This window comes from Ornithodoros turicata, chromosome 1, assembly GCF_037126465.1.
Source record: "Ornithodoros turicata isolate Travis chromosome 1, ASM3712646v1, whole genome shotgun sequence".
Classification (NCBI taxonomy): Eukaryota; Metazoa; Arthropoda; class Arachnida; order Ixodida; family Argasidae; genus Ornithodoros; species Ornithodoros turicata.
In genome coordinates, this window is record NC_088201.1 from 188484857 (window position 1) to 188501821 (window position 16965).

Below are 16965 nucleotides of genomic sequence, written 5' to 3' on the forward strand. Positions count from 1 at the left end.
TGCTCCCAAAAGCAAGAAAAGGATAATACCGTTCCATTCATCTCATTCACAGACTTTAAAAAGAGCTGTGTTGAGTAACTGCTTAAATAGTGCCTTGCGCAACTCCTGCTTCCACCGCGTAGAAGAGGCATATGATTTCACAGATTGATCAAGCCAAAGTGCTGGGTGCCCATATGAGCTCATATTCAATGTGAGTGAGGTGTTGCCAAAGACCATCATGGGAGGGAAGGCTCAGGCGAAGAACAGACCTGTAGGGGTACTGGTTGTCATTCCTTATATGTACGCATAAATTATCCCATAATTTAAAGAAACTTGCAAACAGGCATTCTATTCCTGTGGCACTCTGTGCTCCGGAAAAATTAGGGAAACTGCGCAATATGACCTGCCATAGAAAGAATGTCGGTCAGTGTGACATAAAACACCACAAGAAGTTTGTTTCGTGTAAGGCTTATGTGGTCTATGAAATACTGCTGACCTGCGGTAAATCAAACATTGGCCTGACGGGGCGATGTTTAAACATTAGGCTAAGGGAGCATGCTGCTACACAGAGGGGTATCCCATCTGGTCACTTGTCGGTGCATTGTAACACGTGTAGCTGTTCTCCAAGATTCCCGGAGATGAGGCTAAAAGGTCGTTCTTGTCATCGGCGTACCAGGGAAATAATAGATGCATTTGAAATAAGGAAAAATGAGCAACAGTGTGAGTCATGCTTCTATCACTTTGTTTGATAATGAAGTAAAATTCTCAAAAATGTGGGACAAGGAAAAGGATGACGAGTGTGTGGATGACGTATTAGCCATGTGAGTGTTATATTTAAAGACGGTACTATGTTGCCAATAAATTCTTTTGCTGGAAGTTTAGCACCTGTCCCGTTCCCAGTGCTAGTTTGTCATGCAAGAACAACACAAACATGCCCGGTTTTTCACTCCAGAGTAATCCACTGAGCAGTCTGGTCATTTCAGACTGAGAAGGTCCGCAACGAGGAACCCTGCGCTGCGATCGCAGATGACGACATCGTCAGTGTCGTCGCTTCCGATAGTGTTCAAGAAGAATCTGATGATGAAAGCAGGGATGCACCAGCTGCGACGGTAGAAAATGCGCGGGCGTAACTGAGAACAGCGCAAGTACTTTCCAAGCAACGAAACAATGTTTCGCGAGTTAATGCCATTAGTGAAGCTTTGCAAGAACTGGATTCGTGTATTAGAATGAAACAGATGACAACGGATAGTTTTCTGTGTAATGGTCAAAAAAGATGTCCTTTAGGATCACTCCTGATTTTCGTTTTTCACTTATCCGGTTCGCCCACTATGCGAACATTTTCGCAGCAAATGAGGCTGCCCGGATAAACGCGGGTTGACTGTATTAACAAGTATAGACTGTATTTCACAGCCTGCTTAGCCAACAAGAAAATCCCCAGGACCAGCAAACACTGCTGTACCCCATGAACCGAACATCACGGTCAATACCCTTAGGCTGGGTTCACACAAGGGGTCCCCGCGATGGGTCAGCGGATGGCAGAAACATAAGAGCTCATGTCATAAAAATGTGTGTTCTCTTTCATCCCCTGGGGACCGGGATCCCACTGCGGACTTTTTTTTTTTTCTTGACAGGCTGTTTTACGGGTCGGACCACTGAACAAGAGGGATTTGAAGAACCACGTAATAAAGAAAGAGGAATCATGTACGGGTCTCCACTAAGCAATGAAACTAAGGGAAAGAAAAAAAGAATGAGGGTTTAATACGAGCAAGTGGATCTCCTAATACGATACCCACAAAGGCACTGCGTGGAAATGCACACCTTACTATGCAGCAACAACAACAACATATAAATTATGATCATGACTGTTATGAAACGCTAGCAGTTTCTTTTCTATTTTTGCTGGTGCAACGGTTTCCTGCACTGTGGAGTGTTTGAGATCAAACGTACCACAACATACAAAACGTCTAGTTTTTCTGTTCAACCACATTGCAGGACCGCATGCATCATCCCGTGTGAATGCCCAGTTGGGACCGGGCTCCTCAGTCCACATGACTCCACCGCACCAAAGCAGATTTCACTCCCGGTCCAGTCCCTCGTGGGAACCTGGCCTTATATCCATGTATATCACGTGCTGAGAGCCGCGCCGAGCACCAAACAGGCACCTTCAGCTGCACACTGTCATTGGGTGGGATCCAAAACACGGTTTGCCAAGACGAACACTGTAAAATGGAGGAGCCAGTCAGAACTATGCTACCTACATCATCTATCGATCAGCTCACACAAATCCTAGGAATCCGCGAACATGCTAGGCAATACAAGATTCCAAAGTTACATTATTGTAACTTAATTGTGACACCATCGTCTTTAACCGGTAGTTTGCGTTATCCTGGGTGTAACTCTGGCCGGCAGTTTGCGTTACCGTTGGTGCAACGCTAGCCGCAACCAATAATGTTTCTGGTGGTTACTCGAGTCTTAATGACTCCGTTTAAGCAGGCCTCCTCAGCTAGCCGTATCCGCGGCCCTAAAAAAAATAGGAAACGTCATAGCCACGTGGTATTATTGCGTATTACAACGTCAGGCATCATAGTTAATATCCATTGGCCGAGCGGTGTTGCGTGTCCCGATTGGTTGACAAAGTTTCGAACTATTTGACCGGGCCGTTGACCGGGCGTACACCTGCGCAGCAGCGATTCCAGCAATGTCGGATGACAGCTGACAGCACCGAATTATCGTATTGTGGTGAGGGACAAGTGTCTTCGTTGATTTCTTCGTGTGCTGAAGTTCCTCTGCTCGTATTGTACTGTTTCTTAGCACAAATATCATCGTATGACAGACAATCAAGTTCGGAACTGGGATGCTGTGGTGAGGTACAGCGTGAGGAACATTTTCGAGCACCGTCGCATTTTCGAATGCAGTGAGAACACGGTGTTTCGTGCGACACAAACGCTTCCGTTTCGTTGCAACCCTTGGTGCACTGCAAGGAACAAAGTGAAATGCTTGTAATGAAGTGCTTGAAAGGACTGTTGTGCCGCTGTGCTATATCTAGATGCGAAGTTACGTGATATCTTGGTCGCGTACATGATAAGAAGCGGTAACATGTCTGGCTAAACGTGTTTATCCTTCTCGGATATCGGCAAGCTCTTTTAAACCCGACTAGCAATATGCAGATGTCACACCCACGTCGGAGAAGTTCCGACAAAGAACAACACCGGGGATTGCAACTCAGCCTTGGTCTAATACGGCACCGACTCTGTGGCTAGAAAAGGGTGGACCGTGGGAACTGACCATATCCATGGGTATCAGCCTTGGGACATAAAGGAACTTCACTGAGGAGCCGAAGACAAGGCCACGGCAAAGGACTCAAAATGACCAGCCGAGGTTATTTAAGCGCTTCCTCACTTGCTGTCTGTCTTTTACGGTTGTGCTGTTACGTTCACCATGTTCGTCCCTTGACGGAGTTCGAGTGGCAATGGCAAAACGGAAACCTGAAGTCCCAAAACAGTCACGCGGTGTCAACTGCCGAGCCAGAGGTTGCAAGAACTCGAGCCTCAATTGCAGCCTTTCATTCTTTGGTTTCCCAGGAGACGACAGGTAAGTTTTGTTTTTGTTTTTGATACACTTTTCACATGTCATCTAATCTGTTCGTGAGGCTATCCTAATTTTGGTGAGGCTGAGTTGTGCTCTATGCAGAGTTATAATTCTCAAGCTGTTTCAGTTCATTGCCTTATTGTTATTGTATTGCACGTGCTTATTCCCAAATTATTGTATGTTACAGGAGACGTGCATGGATTGAGTACTCTGGCCGGCCTGAATATGCTGCTCTTCCACCTCAGCAGCTCAAAAATAGGAAGCTGTGTGCAGCACATTTCACTTCCAATGCATTTGCAAACAGACAGAGGACTTACCTGAGGAAAACAGCAATTCCTGCAGTGCCCCTCAGCCGTTCATCAGTGACAGCAGGTGAGATTGGTCCTTGGCATGACGCCTGCTTGTCAGTGATATATAGTTTAAAGACAACACAACAGCTCCTTGCGTGAATATGTTTCTGTTGCTGAAAAAAGCTGAACATTTGCTTTCTCTATGTAATGCTGCAAGGCCCCTGGAGCACCACAATAAATAAATGTTTAATTTTGTTTAGCAGGCCATTCAATGCATATGGGGGAACTCTTTCCATCTGCCCGTCCGGCTTCTTCTTCACGTGAGACAGGCATCAGACCGCAGGAAGCCACTGGTAAGTGAACTTTTTTTTTTTCCTATTAACAACAACAACAACAAAAAAAAACAGCAATGTCAGAAGATTGTCTTATGAGATTGCCACATCAATTAACTGACTGAGAGAGAGCGACAAAGGAATATTTCGATCAGACTATTTAATTATACTCATTTTCTTCAGCGGGTCCTTCAACACCTGCCGAGAGACGGTTTCCATCTACCCCTCCGGCTTCTTCTACACGCGAGGAAGGCATAGGACCGCTGGATGCCACCGGTAAGTGCATAACTTTTTTTTTATATTAAAAAAAAACAAAAAACAGCAATGTCAGAAGATTGTCTTATGAGATTGCCACATCAATTAACTGACCGAGAGAGAGCGACAAAGGAATATTTCGATCAGACTATTTCATTATACTCATTTTCTTCAGCGGGTCCTTCAACACCTGCCGAGAGACGGTTTCCATCTACCCCTCCGGCTTCTTCTACACGCGAGGAAGGCATAGGACCGCTGGATGCTACCGGTAAGTGCACAACTTTTTTTTTATATTAAAAAAAAAAACAGCAATGCCAGAAGATTGTCTTATGAGATTGCCACATCAATTAACTGACTGAGAGAGAGCGACAAAGGAATATTTCGATCAGACTATTTCATTATACTCACTTTCTTCAGCGGGTCCTTCAACACCTGCCGAGAGACGGTTTCCATCTACCCCTCCGGCTTCTTCTACACGTGAGGAAGGCATAGGACCGCTGGATGCTACCGGTAAGTGCACAACTTTTTTTTTATATTAAAAAAAAAATAAATAAACAGCAATGTCAGAAGATTGTCTTATGAGACTGCCACATCAATTAACTGACTGAGAGAGAGCAACAAAGGAATATTTCGATCAGACTATTTCATTATACTCATTTTCTTCAGCGGGTCCTTCAACACCTGCCGAGAGACGGTTTCCATCTACCCCTCCGGCTTCTTCTACACGTGAGGAAGGCATAGGACCGCTGGATGCTACCGGTAAGTGCACAACTTTTTTTTTATATTAAAAAAAAATAAAATAAACAGCAATGTCAGAAGATTGTCTTATGAGACTGCCACATCAATTAACTGACTGAGAGAGAGCAACAAAGGAATATTTCGATCAGACTATTTCATTATACTCATTTTCTTCAGCGGGTCCTTCAACACCTGCCGAGAGACGGTTTCCATCTACCCCTCCGGCTTCTTCTACACGCAAGGAAGGCATAGGACCGCTGGATGCTACCGGTAAGTGCACAACTTTTTATTTATATTAAAAAAAAAAAACAGCAATGTCAGAAGATTGTCTTATGAGACTGCCACATCAATTAACTGGCTGAGAGAGAGCAACAAAGGAATATTTCGATCAGACTATTTCATTATACTCATTTTCTTCAGCGGGTCCTTCAACACCTGCCGAGAGACGGTTTCCATCTACCCCTCCGGCTTCTTCTACACGCGAGGAAGGCATAGGACCGCTGGATGCTACCGGTAAGTGCACAACTTTTTTTTTATATTTAAAAAAAAAAAACAGCAATGTCAGAAGATTGTCTTATGAGACTGCCACATCAATTAACTGACTGAGAGAGAGCAACAAAGGAATATTTCGATCAGACTATTTCATTATACTCATTTTCTTCAGCGGGTCCTTCAACACCTGCCGAGAGACGGTTTCCATCTACCCCTCTGGCTTCTTCTACACGCGAGGAAGGCATAGGACCGCTGGATGCTACCGGTAAGTGCACAACTTTTTTTTTATATTAAAAAAAAAAAAAAAACAGCAATGTCAGAAGATTGTCTTATGAGACTGCCACATCAATTAACTGACTGAGAGAGAGCAACAAAGGAATATTTCGATCAGACTATTTCATTATACTCATTTTCTTCAGCGGGTCCTTCAACACCTGCCGAGAGACGGTTTCCATCTACCCCTTAGGCTTCTTCTACACACGAGGAAGGCATAGGACCGCTGGATGCTACCGGTAAGTGCACAACTTTTTTTTTGTATGTAATTATGTTATTGTAATTGTAATTGTATTGTAATTATGTTGTCGTTATTGTATGTAAGAGGAGGTGATAGAAACGGAAACATAGTTTATGTTAAATTAGTAGGTAGCTATCTATACTGCCCATGTGTGCTTAACGTCATACAAGCAAGCACTCCTGTCTTTTTTGCATTCCAGTAATAATAGTATGCTTTGATTTTCACAGGCTCTGTGTCCACTACTCAGAGGCGGGGGCGTCCTCAAAAGCTGAGAACACCAAGAACTGCGTCCCTTATCTACAACCTGCAGGCAACAAGGGAACGCCTGCGACGTTCGTTGTTCAGAAGCCGTGGAACTAGGCATTTTGGGGGCCTCACCAAGGGCCAGATCGTGCATAGAGCGTCTAGGTACCTTTCAAAACGTGCCCTTGACCTGTTCCGTGCTCAGCTGTGCCTGCAGCCCTTACACAAGTTTGGTCGTAGGTGGCCTCCCCATTTCAGGAGCTTTGCTCTCAATCTGCACTTCAAGGGCCCTCAAGCTTGCAGGTACCTAAGTGAAGTATTGGCTCTGCCATCTGAGAGTTCATTGAGAAATTGGCTTAAGGAAATTACTTTGGAACCTGGAGTCATGCCTTCAGTTCTCGAAGGACTGAAGACAAAACTCGAGGGGCTGCCACCAAAAGATCGCACATGTGTACTGTTATTCGATGAGATGTCCATTAAGGAGCACCTGCAGTACGATTCCAGATCAGACACTGTTTACGGCTTTGCAGACACAGGAAAAGAAAGGAACTCCCAGATGGCAAACTCTGCTTTGCTTGTTGCACTCTCAGGGTTAACTAAATCCTGGGTTCAGCCCTTGTGTTATTTATTTTCGAAGTCTACCGTGTCAGCAGACACACTGCAGGATTTGATTCAGGACCTCATTCGACAGCTTCGATCATTGGATGTCTCTGTGAAAGCGGTTGTCTGTGACCAGGGTGCCAGCAACTGTGCATTGTCTAGAAAGCTTCAGATCTCCCCATCCAAACCTTACTTCTGTGTCGATGAATCCAAAGTATATTTTATTTTTGATCCACCACATTTAATGAAAACAACACAAAACCTGCTGTTGAAGCATGACCTGCAGATTGGGAATGCTCAACAGAAGGTTCAGTGGTCCTTCATTAAACAGTACTATAAATCAGACCACCCCCTAAAGGTCCGACTGTCACCTAAGTTGACAGACAATCACATTCACCCCACAGCTTTCAAACGTATGAAGGTCAAGCTTGCGACGCAAGTATTGAGCAATAGTGTTTCCACTGGGATCGCTGTGTAGAGGAGGTGGAGTTCCTCTACATGAGTCCTGACCGGCGGTGATGGAATGTCCCAGCGGGCAGATGGTCGTGGCCTCACGCTAGGACGGTGCCGGTAGAACTGCCGTGCCAGAGCCGTAGCGCGTGGCAGCAGAGGCACGTCTTCGTCATCACACACGGGCCGCCACATCACTCCCCCCCTCAGACGCGGAGCGGTGTAGAGCTAGCGGTTGGGGTCCGCGTCGATACATGAAGAGGAGGAAGACGGGCGACACGTGGAACAGGGACGACTTGTTCAGAAATCGCAGTAGCAGCAGAATGGTTGGTGCGGGCAAGCGCTGACCGGGCGGGTTCCAGGGGCGGTGTGAGGGAGGTATGCCGAAGTAATTCAGAGAGGGGCGACAGAACCGCGACCGGTTCGTGAGCGCTGGGCTCGTAGTGTTGTCGCCAAGGAGACTGCGGGGAGGACCATCGTGAAGCACGGGGAGACCGGGAGTAAAACTCACTGTGGCCTCCGTGCGTGTCCCCGGTGGAACGTTGGTCCCGGAGCGTCTTGACCGCATCTGGACGAGCTGCCAGTGTCTTGTATGGAAGCCTGGTGGGAAGGCGAGGCGGGCAGGGTTCTTGGACCGCAAGCGTAGCAGATGCGTGTGGGGCGGTCGACAGCGGCGTACCGCGACCGGTACAGGAGCGTGATGCTCGGGAAGGTGCTGCTGGTGGAAGCCCGAGGAGTACCATCACGAAGCGTGTGGCGACGTGACGTGGAGTGTGGGACCATTGCGACGTGAGCTGGGTAGATGGGTACAACCACGGTGTTTCGCGGCCGGGCGTTGCGATGAGTAGAGCCGCGGTGGATTGGCGTCGTCGCCTAGCGGTTCCTCGGTAGAACGTTGCACCGTACCTTCGGAGGTGGGCTTGCAGTAATTTGGGATGGTGCTTGGCCGAATTATGCCGAACATGGTGTTCGTTGTTCGGGTCACCAAATGTAGAGGAGGTGGAGTTCCTCTACATGAGTCCTGACCGGCGGTGATGGAATGTCCCAGCGGGCAGATGGTCGTGGCCTCACGCTAGGACGGTGCCGGTAGAACTGCCGTGCCAGAGCCGTAGCGCGTGGCAGCAGAGGCACGTCTTCGTCATCACACACGGGCCGCCACAGCTGTCCTTATTAGCTTGGGATGTATGCCACCAGCAGCCACTGAGACTTCAGAATTCCTCCTCAAGATGGATCAACTGTTTGACTGTTTAAACAGTTCATCTGTCGAACAGAGTGATGACAAAAAGATGAGATATGCAATGAACAATTCCACAAAACATAAGGAGTTACTAGAGTCTGCAGCCCAGTGGGTTGCACAGTGGAAATTTGACAGTGATAGGCAGCCTCCTACTGTAAGGGGGTGGCAGATCACAATTCGTGCAGTACTTGCATTGTGGGAAGACCTTCACCAAAATTTTGGTTTTGATCATCTGCTGACACGGAGGCTCAACCAGGACCCCCTGGAAAACATGTTTGGTCAATTCCGGCAAATGCATGGGTGTAATGAAACACCAAACGCGTTTCAGTTTGTTGCAGGCCTCAAGCATACCCTTGCAGGGAGGCTCATGAAGCTTCCAAGCAGGGGGAATTGCGAAGCTGATACAACTGAGCTGTTAAATGACTTGTTGCGCATGCCGGTTTCCTCACCTGGAGACATCCCCTGTGAGCCTGACACCTCACAAGGGATGCCTGCAGATGATGAAACAGAGACCGAACATGACATGCATGCTGTGCAGGAGCCTGAGAACATTATTGAGGCTAATGCACAGTATGCATATGCGGGGTCCTTGGTTCACTCTTTCTTAAAGACCTCTAAATGTACAAACTGTCCAAGCTTGTTGAGGGCTGCAGGTGAAGGCATTAGCAGAGCAGAGGGGTTGTAATTTGTATTTGGAGAGTGAATCTCATGGCTCTGAAACTGCTTCTTGTGCCCCATCAGATTCATTTTTTGAGTATTTTCGTAACTTAGAAAACGTATTTCAAATGGAGATTTCCAATTTGTTACATAGACAGCAAGTGAGAAGGCACTTTGTAAATCTGTTAAGACAAGAACGTCATGAGCCATTCTGCTCCACTGCATGTCAGGCCAGTTTCCTATGTCACTTCGTTACAAAGCGATTACAGTACCATATCAGGTTAAAAAACAGGGAGGCTAAGGAAGCATCGTTTAAGAGGTCTGAACAAAGGAAAAGGAAGAAACTTCCAGTATAAGTAAGGTCTGTGACATTCAATGTGAAACTCTATCTACATTCATCCAAATGCAGAATCCAGTCCCCTCGTTACTAAACCTGAGCTTTGTGTACAGATAAAAAATGTGTAGATTCCAAAGGCCGATAATATGTCAATATCGCAGTGTTGTTACGTTGCCTTTATCTACAGACATGTGAGAACGATTTGTTGCTTTACTCTTGCTTTATGTTGGAAGACAACTATGCAGTATCACATGCCACAGCACGAAAGTGATTCTATAAAAAATTTTGGCTCGATGAGTGTAACAGATGGCAAATATTTTTTTTTTGTATGTGCACGTGTATGCATTCAAGTATAATCCATGCACTTTTAATAGTGTGCTGCACAGATCCATATACCTAGCAATGTCAGAAATACAGTCATGTGAAGTATATTTATATGCCGCAGAATATCAAAAGCATGTACTGTTATGTGATGTTTCTGTTTTGAGCTAAGAGCCAAGTATCCTGTATATATATTACTGTTTGGAGAATAAGCACCATGCAAATAATGTACAAGCCTGTATTTTGCTCAACTTTTTACCCGTCTTCACGCAAAACTTGTCCAAGTTGTGTCATTCTTTAAAGATGAGCTCGTGACCTGTTTAGTTTGCTATTCCTAATATTATATGCTTCGCAAATGTACATGCCAAATAGCGTTGCACATCAGTACAGTATTCGTACAGTATATCAGTACGGTATGTCGAACACTCTCAGCTACACACTCACTATGTTTCAGTGAAAGCATGCAATTCCACTCATGTCACGAGTTCTTGTTTTCAGTTCGGAGCTCTAACAACCAATACTTTACACGTGTACGAACTACCTCAATTTTTGCTTATCTTTTGTAGGAATTCCAGTACTGTCCTTTCATTGTATGCGTTGTAAGACAAGTGTTTCGCTCAAGTTGTAACATCTTTATCCTTCAACAATGTTGAGTGATGCGACGAAAGTTACACATATGCATAGCAGGAAAAAGCTCGCGAATGCATTTGCTTTGTGTACTTGCTTGTCGTCATTGCTCCACGGGTCCATGTTTTCACTTGTGTAACTACTTGCTGTCAGTGCTTCACAGGCCCTATTTTCACTTGTGTAACTACTATCTGTCAGTGCTTCACGGGTCCTATTTTCACTTCTGTAACTACTTGGTGTCATTGCTTCACGAGGCAGTTTGTTTCACTTGGCAAATAAATGTACGTGTTGTTCAACATTGCTGTATTCATTCGGTAATCGCGTAGAATCAGAAAACAACTGGCGGCAGCCATTAAGTATGAAGCCATTAAAAGCCGACGAGAGCCACGGCCAGCTGCGAGGCGAGCCACACAGTAGCTCACCTGATTGGCTGCCTGTTAGGCATCATAGTTCATTTTCATTGGTCGCATGCCAGTGTTGCCTGAATTATCTCAAACTATGGGCTCTATGGGGAGCTGCGGACGCCTGGTTTAAGCACGTGAAACAATTCTGGCATTCATTTCGTGCATTCGGGTTTCGAGAGGCCCTGTATTGTCCATGCGCTGAATTCAACCACTCGTGAACCCCTTATGGCATTCCTAATACAAACAAAAAGGTGACACCCTGAAAGAAAGTGATCTGGCAAGCATCAACGCGAGAGAAATCCTTTGACAATATCGTCGTAGCGTTGCCTGCTTCACAAATTTCCATGGACAGCAGTTACGCATCCGCAGTAATCCCAACAAGCCCAGAAAACACACCTCAATTTACGGTTTCCCGGTAAAAGGGACGATACGGTGGCCATGTGTTCCCTCTTGGTGATGTTGGAGTCGCCTTGCAACCATTTCTTCTATAAACAAAGAAAGAAACGTTTTGGTTGCCGCACTTCCCAAACATTTCCGTGCTAGTACACGGAACACTGCAAAAGTATGACAATGTCACTCCAGTAGCACTGTACAGTCGCACTAACACCTTTTCCTTCTTGCACTGGAAAGAAAATAGAGCTGAAAATGCTCACCGCATTGTCATTTCACAATGAAATCACAGGCGGCTAAGCGCTATACGAAAGTAAATGCTAAAACCACGTGAAACAGAGTCGATTGCATAGCGTTATATAAACCCCGATCCAACCCCGATCCTTGACGATGGCGATAACGATGTTGATTCATGTCAATGACTAGGAGTTGTCCACCATACTGCACTTTTTTGTCCACGCAAGGTATATGCTCCATCTAAAACGCAAAAAAAGATATATGGAAAGGAGGTTAGTGCACAAATTAGTCCGCCAATGCCCTGTTTGTGTTCGCTTTTTCGTGAGAGCAGCCGAAATTGTTAAATAGCGACGTAGCAGACGACGTCAAGTTGTCATTATGGAGAACCAGTGATCGGAACCGGAACTGAACCCAAACCGGAAAAAAAAAACGTTATTTTATGTCGAACCCGAACCGAACAATTTTTTCCTTGTCCTGAACCGAACTGGAACTGAACCAAAAAAAAAATGATAGCGTTACCGGTTCGTGAATCGGTTCAGTGGTGAAATAATTGTACCACCGACCTACCTTTTTTTTGTTTATGTATTTTTTGCACGATGATAGATGCGAGTAAAGTTTGTGGCTGCGAGAGTTTTTATTTATTTATTTATTTCCATACACCTCAAGGGCCCAGAGGGCATTACATGAGGGGGTGGGCCAGGCAACATGTACATACTAAACAACAAGTGTACAACAAGAAAAAGAAGGAAAAGAGGAACTGGAGGGAAATAACACGGAAAAATTCTGTACAAAATACAAAAATGTTTATGACACAGCGAAGTGACGCTGTAATGCAATGCGGAACTGATGGGGGTCGATGACATTGACAGTGTCCTGAGGTAAGTTGTTCCAGTCGATGATAGTATTAGGAAAGAATGATTTACTGAAAGAAGTGGTGCGAGACCGAATACGGGAAACCTTGTAAGAATGATCGAGTCGAGCTGAAATGCGAGTAGGAGGTAATATGTAATGGGGGCGTAACGAGTCCGAGCGATAAATGTGGTTGAAGAGACAGAGACGAGAAATCCGTCGACGATGAGAGAGGTCAGCTAGCTGAAGACGTTGCTTTATCTGGGATACACTAGAGAAAGGAGAATAATCAGATGTAATGAATCGGGCAGCCCGGTTTTGAATTTTTTCGATTTCAGTGATTAAACATTTATTATGCGGATCCCAGATAGCGGACGCGTACTCCAGCTGAGGCCGCACTAATGTGGTGTAGGCGAGGAGTTTTACATTAGATGGTGATGACTTTAGGTTCCTACGCAAGTAACCTAGAGTTCGATTGGCTTTTCGAGACACTGCCTGGATATGCTCTACCCACGAGAGATTCGATTGAAGGTGAACACCAAGGTATTTATATGAAGAGGAACATGGAATAGGGCGCCCGTTGATGGAATATGTGCGCAAGGACGGTGATGTAATGCGGCGAAAACAGACATGAACACATTTATCAATATTTAATGACATTAGCCATTTTTCACACCAGTTATGGACTAGGGTTAGGTCTTTTTGTAGGGCGATTTGGTCAGTATCAGAGGATATTACACGGTATAAGACGCAATCATCAGCGAACAAGCGAATAGAACTAGAAATAGAAGCAGGTAAATCATTTATGTATATGAGGAACAGAAGGGGGCCGAGGACGGAACCCTGGGGAATACCAGAAGTGACAGGGCAGAAATCGGAAGAGAACTGGCTAACAGTGACACGCTGTGAACGGGATGTGAGAAACGCGGATATCCAGGAGAGAATAGTAGGGTCAATGTTTAGATGGGATAGTTTTAATAAAAGGCGCTTGTGTGGAACTCTGTCAAAAGCTTTAGAAAAGTCGAGAAAGATGGCGTCGAGTTGAAGGCGATTGTCAAGAGCTTGATGAATATCATGGACGAATACAGAAAGTTGCGTCTCACATGAGTGACCCTTACGAAAACCGTGTTGCTGTGGGAAAATTAGGGAATTTGCCTCCAAGTACTTAATTATGTTAGAATGAATGACGTGTTCCAATATTTTAGATGGAATGCTTGTAAGGGATATCGGACGGTAGTTTTGAGGGGAATGTCTGTCGCCCGATTTATAAAGCGGTATAACATTAGCAGTGCGCCAGTCATGAGGGACGTAACCATGGTCTAGCGACTGCTGGAATATAATAGACAAAAAAAGGCTCGACAGTTGCTTCGTACCTTTTAAGATTTTAGAGTTTATGTTGTCGAGACCACACGATGACGAATTTTTAAGTGACTCAATTACTTTCACAATGCCAGACGGGGAGATAGCAATTGAACCCATCGGTTCGGTATTTACCCTAGAAAGAGATGGTAGGTCGTTTGTGTATTCAGAAGTAAACACGCTGGCGAAGAATTTGTTGAATATATTCGGGCATGCATTTTCAGGGATCTTGTTGCCGCGATCGTCTGTCAAGGATGCTTCGGGGGTATGCCTAGGATTTATCGCGTGCCAGAACTTTTTGGGGTCAGTGTTGATGAACGTAGCTAGGTCTTGACCATAAAATTTTTCTTTGGATTGACGAACAGCTTTCTTGTATGCACATGCACAAGAGTTATACTTTTCCCAAGCAGCATCAGTATTTAGGAAGTTGGCCCGTCTGAAAAGCCGCTTCTTTTTATTTAACAAGGACCTAATGGTACGGTTGAACCAAGGAGCTGTCGACGAAACGACTATGGTAAGAAGTGTGATTTTTGCCGGAGCAAAAGACGGCCCTGACCGGGTTCTGCCAAAAGGCTTACAGCACTTGGCTTTTCGTTTTCAGCAGACGACAACGAGAGTACAATAGAGTAAATTATCAGGTAAATAATAAATGTGATTATTACTTGTCTAGTGTTTTCACCTGCTTTCATGAAAGGTTTTTCACCTGAAACAGTCATCTCACACTTTTCTGTTACAACCGTGTACGGTGAGGGTAAGCTCGCTTTCATTTAGCAAAATTACTGCCGATGAACCGGTTAAACTAGGACCGAAAAAAGTAGCGGTTCCAACCCCTGTAAATGTCCCAACCGCTGACCGCTTTTCTTTTCTTTTTTTGGGTGGGCGGGGGGGGGTGGAGGTTCTCCCTGAGCCGAACCGGAACCGAACCGATATTCATTAATCGGTTCGAGCTAGTAATTTCGGTTCAGCGGAGCTAAACCCGAACCTAACCAATATGACTGAACCCGAACCGGACCGAAAACATTACCGGTTCCGATCCCTGTGTAGAACATAACTTTCTTAACGTAATTTGAAAAAGAAAAAGAACACTGGGGAGCGTGCACCAACGAAGTAGCGCCTAGAAAACTATAAAAAATAATCACGCGGTGACGAATGCTAAGTCATCCAACCATTCAAACAACAGCTACAAATACGACATTCGCCAACGGCCTGATATATCGGGCCGTTGGCGAGTGTCGTATTTTCCGGTGTGTAACGCGCACGCAATAAGTCCAGCCTTAGCAATATTCGTGGTAGTCAGTGCATCTCATCCGCCAGTGCGAGTTACACAGATGATTTGCAATACAAAGCAACAAACGTTTGCACTTGGCGCGCGTTGTGCCGCACGCGCCGCAAGCTGACGGCGACTCATCGCTGCTTCGGGTTCTCCACTTGAACCTTCGAAATTCTTCAGGTGCCGACGGAGGGTTATGTCAGGGATACCGGTCGACAACAGGGACTAAGAGGCACTGGCACTGTATACAGGTTGTTTATTTTTATGCTTTACAGAGTTTTTATAAAAAAAAGCTTTGACAGCAACACAGATGTCGTTTTTGCGGTTGAGTTATACGACCAGGCGGACATGATATCGAAGAAAGTATGCGACTACAAGATGACTAATTACCTAAAATCCGTTACTTTTTAGTTAGGGGATTTCGGCCACAGGCGACATAGCAGAATCAGAGACTTTCCTCGTTGAAAGCCATCCATGTTTAAAGGAGCATGGGAGGGACTTGCAACATATTTTTTTACTGCATCATATTAGCATACTACATTCAGGAGCCTGTCGGCACAGTTCCCCCTGAAGTCGGCCCAGGACGCATCCTAAACCCCTTTCACCCACTCTTTCCTGCTGTCCTCTCTGCATCTGTCCACATCTGTACGCCGCTCACAGCCACAGTTGCCTCGCGGCGCTAACACGGAATAAAAAAAAAAACATTCAGGAAGCGTCACGCAAAATATTCCCTTTGGGAAGTGCCAATTTACTGAAGAAAAAAAAAAACTCTGTTCAAGAGAGCACGCAGCGGCGACGACGTCGCCCAACGGCTCCTCGCGTCACGTGACATGAGATTGGCAGAGGGCTGCAAGGGCCACCTAGAATCATTCGCTAGCGAGAGCGACCAGTCGACATGAGAGTGGGGGGCGCAAAACGTGACTGCAAAAAAAAAAAAAAAAAAGGAAAATAAAGAAGTCGCTCGCCTCGCTATTGGCGAGGCACATGACGTTGCAGACTGGCAGCTGAGAGAGCAGGTTTTCTGACCCGCGCCATTGAAAGCTTCTCTTGCGCTCCGAGCTGCACTCGCAGCTTTTGCGCGAATATAGTTCACAGTGCTTGTAATCCTTATTTCTAGTTCTCCCAACGTATTTGTTCTCGAGTCTTTCCATGCGACCGGCAACGCAGGGATCATATCTAACACCACCTAGCTAGAGAATGTCTGCTCGCTCGTCGACGTAACGTAACGACTTTAGGTCAGCCAATCAGGGTCATGTTTTCCACAGCGGTAGCCAATCACGAACGAGCTTTCAGCGGTCGTAGTCATGAAGACGAACCACCGTCGTCTGCGAGGAGTGATTGAGTCCCTGCCTACTAAATGGGAAAACTTTAAAATAAAGCGCAAAATGGTCCCATGCCTTTCTCAGGACTGATTTTCTGGCAAGCGTGCTACACTTCCCAAGCAACAAACAATGGTTGGGCCAAGCTTGGCAAGAGATAGGCTTTCCTACCTGGCCTTGCTTGGTACATCATCGGTCAACAAGCTTGTTTCTTGATACGTATCTGCCAATGACTTGCCAAGCACTGGCCAGCCCACACTGTGCCAAGCTTCTGCCAAGACACAGACCGAAGCATTCCCGCGGCGTCGCTCATATACAAAGGACCAAAAACAGCAAGACGGCGAGTTGATTTTCGTGCTTTCGTGGTTTGAGTAGCACGGGGGTAGCTGCCGCGCGCGTAGCGTGTGACGAAGACTGTGCAAAATATAATATATTTGAGATATATAAAAATATATATCTCAAATGCAAAATGGTCAA

The 16965-nt window shown here is 45.7% G+C and overlaps 2 long non-coding RNA genes across 3 annotated transcripts; one reads left to right on the forward strand and one right to left on the reverse strand.

The window, feature by feature from the left end:
- Nucleotides 1-1717: 1717 nt before the first annotated feature.
- LOC135374297 (uncharacterized) lies at nt 1718-11827 on the reverse strand. 2 transcript variants are annotated; one of them, XR_010416839.1, is made up of 4 exons: nt 11718-11827; nt 11461-11549; nt 3885-4207; nt 1718-2198 (listed from the first exon to the last, which is right to left on the reverse strand). It is a non-coding gene; the product is annotated as an uncharacterized LOC135374297 (long non-coding RNA). The 2 variants fall into 2 exon arrangements; XR_010416838.1 differs by having other exon boundaries at nt 3885-4232.
- Nucleotides 4620-5173, forward strand: LOC135374308 (uncharacterized). Its single transcript, XR_010416840.1, has 3 exons — nt 4620-4712; nt 4862-4954; nt 5111-5173. It is a non-coding gene; the product is annotated as an uncharacterized LOC135374308 (long non-coding RNA).
- Nucleotides 11828-16965: the final 5138 nt, after the last annotated feature.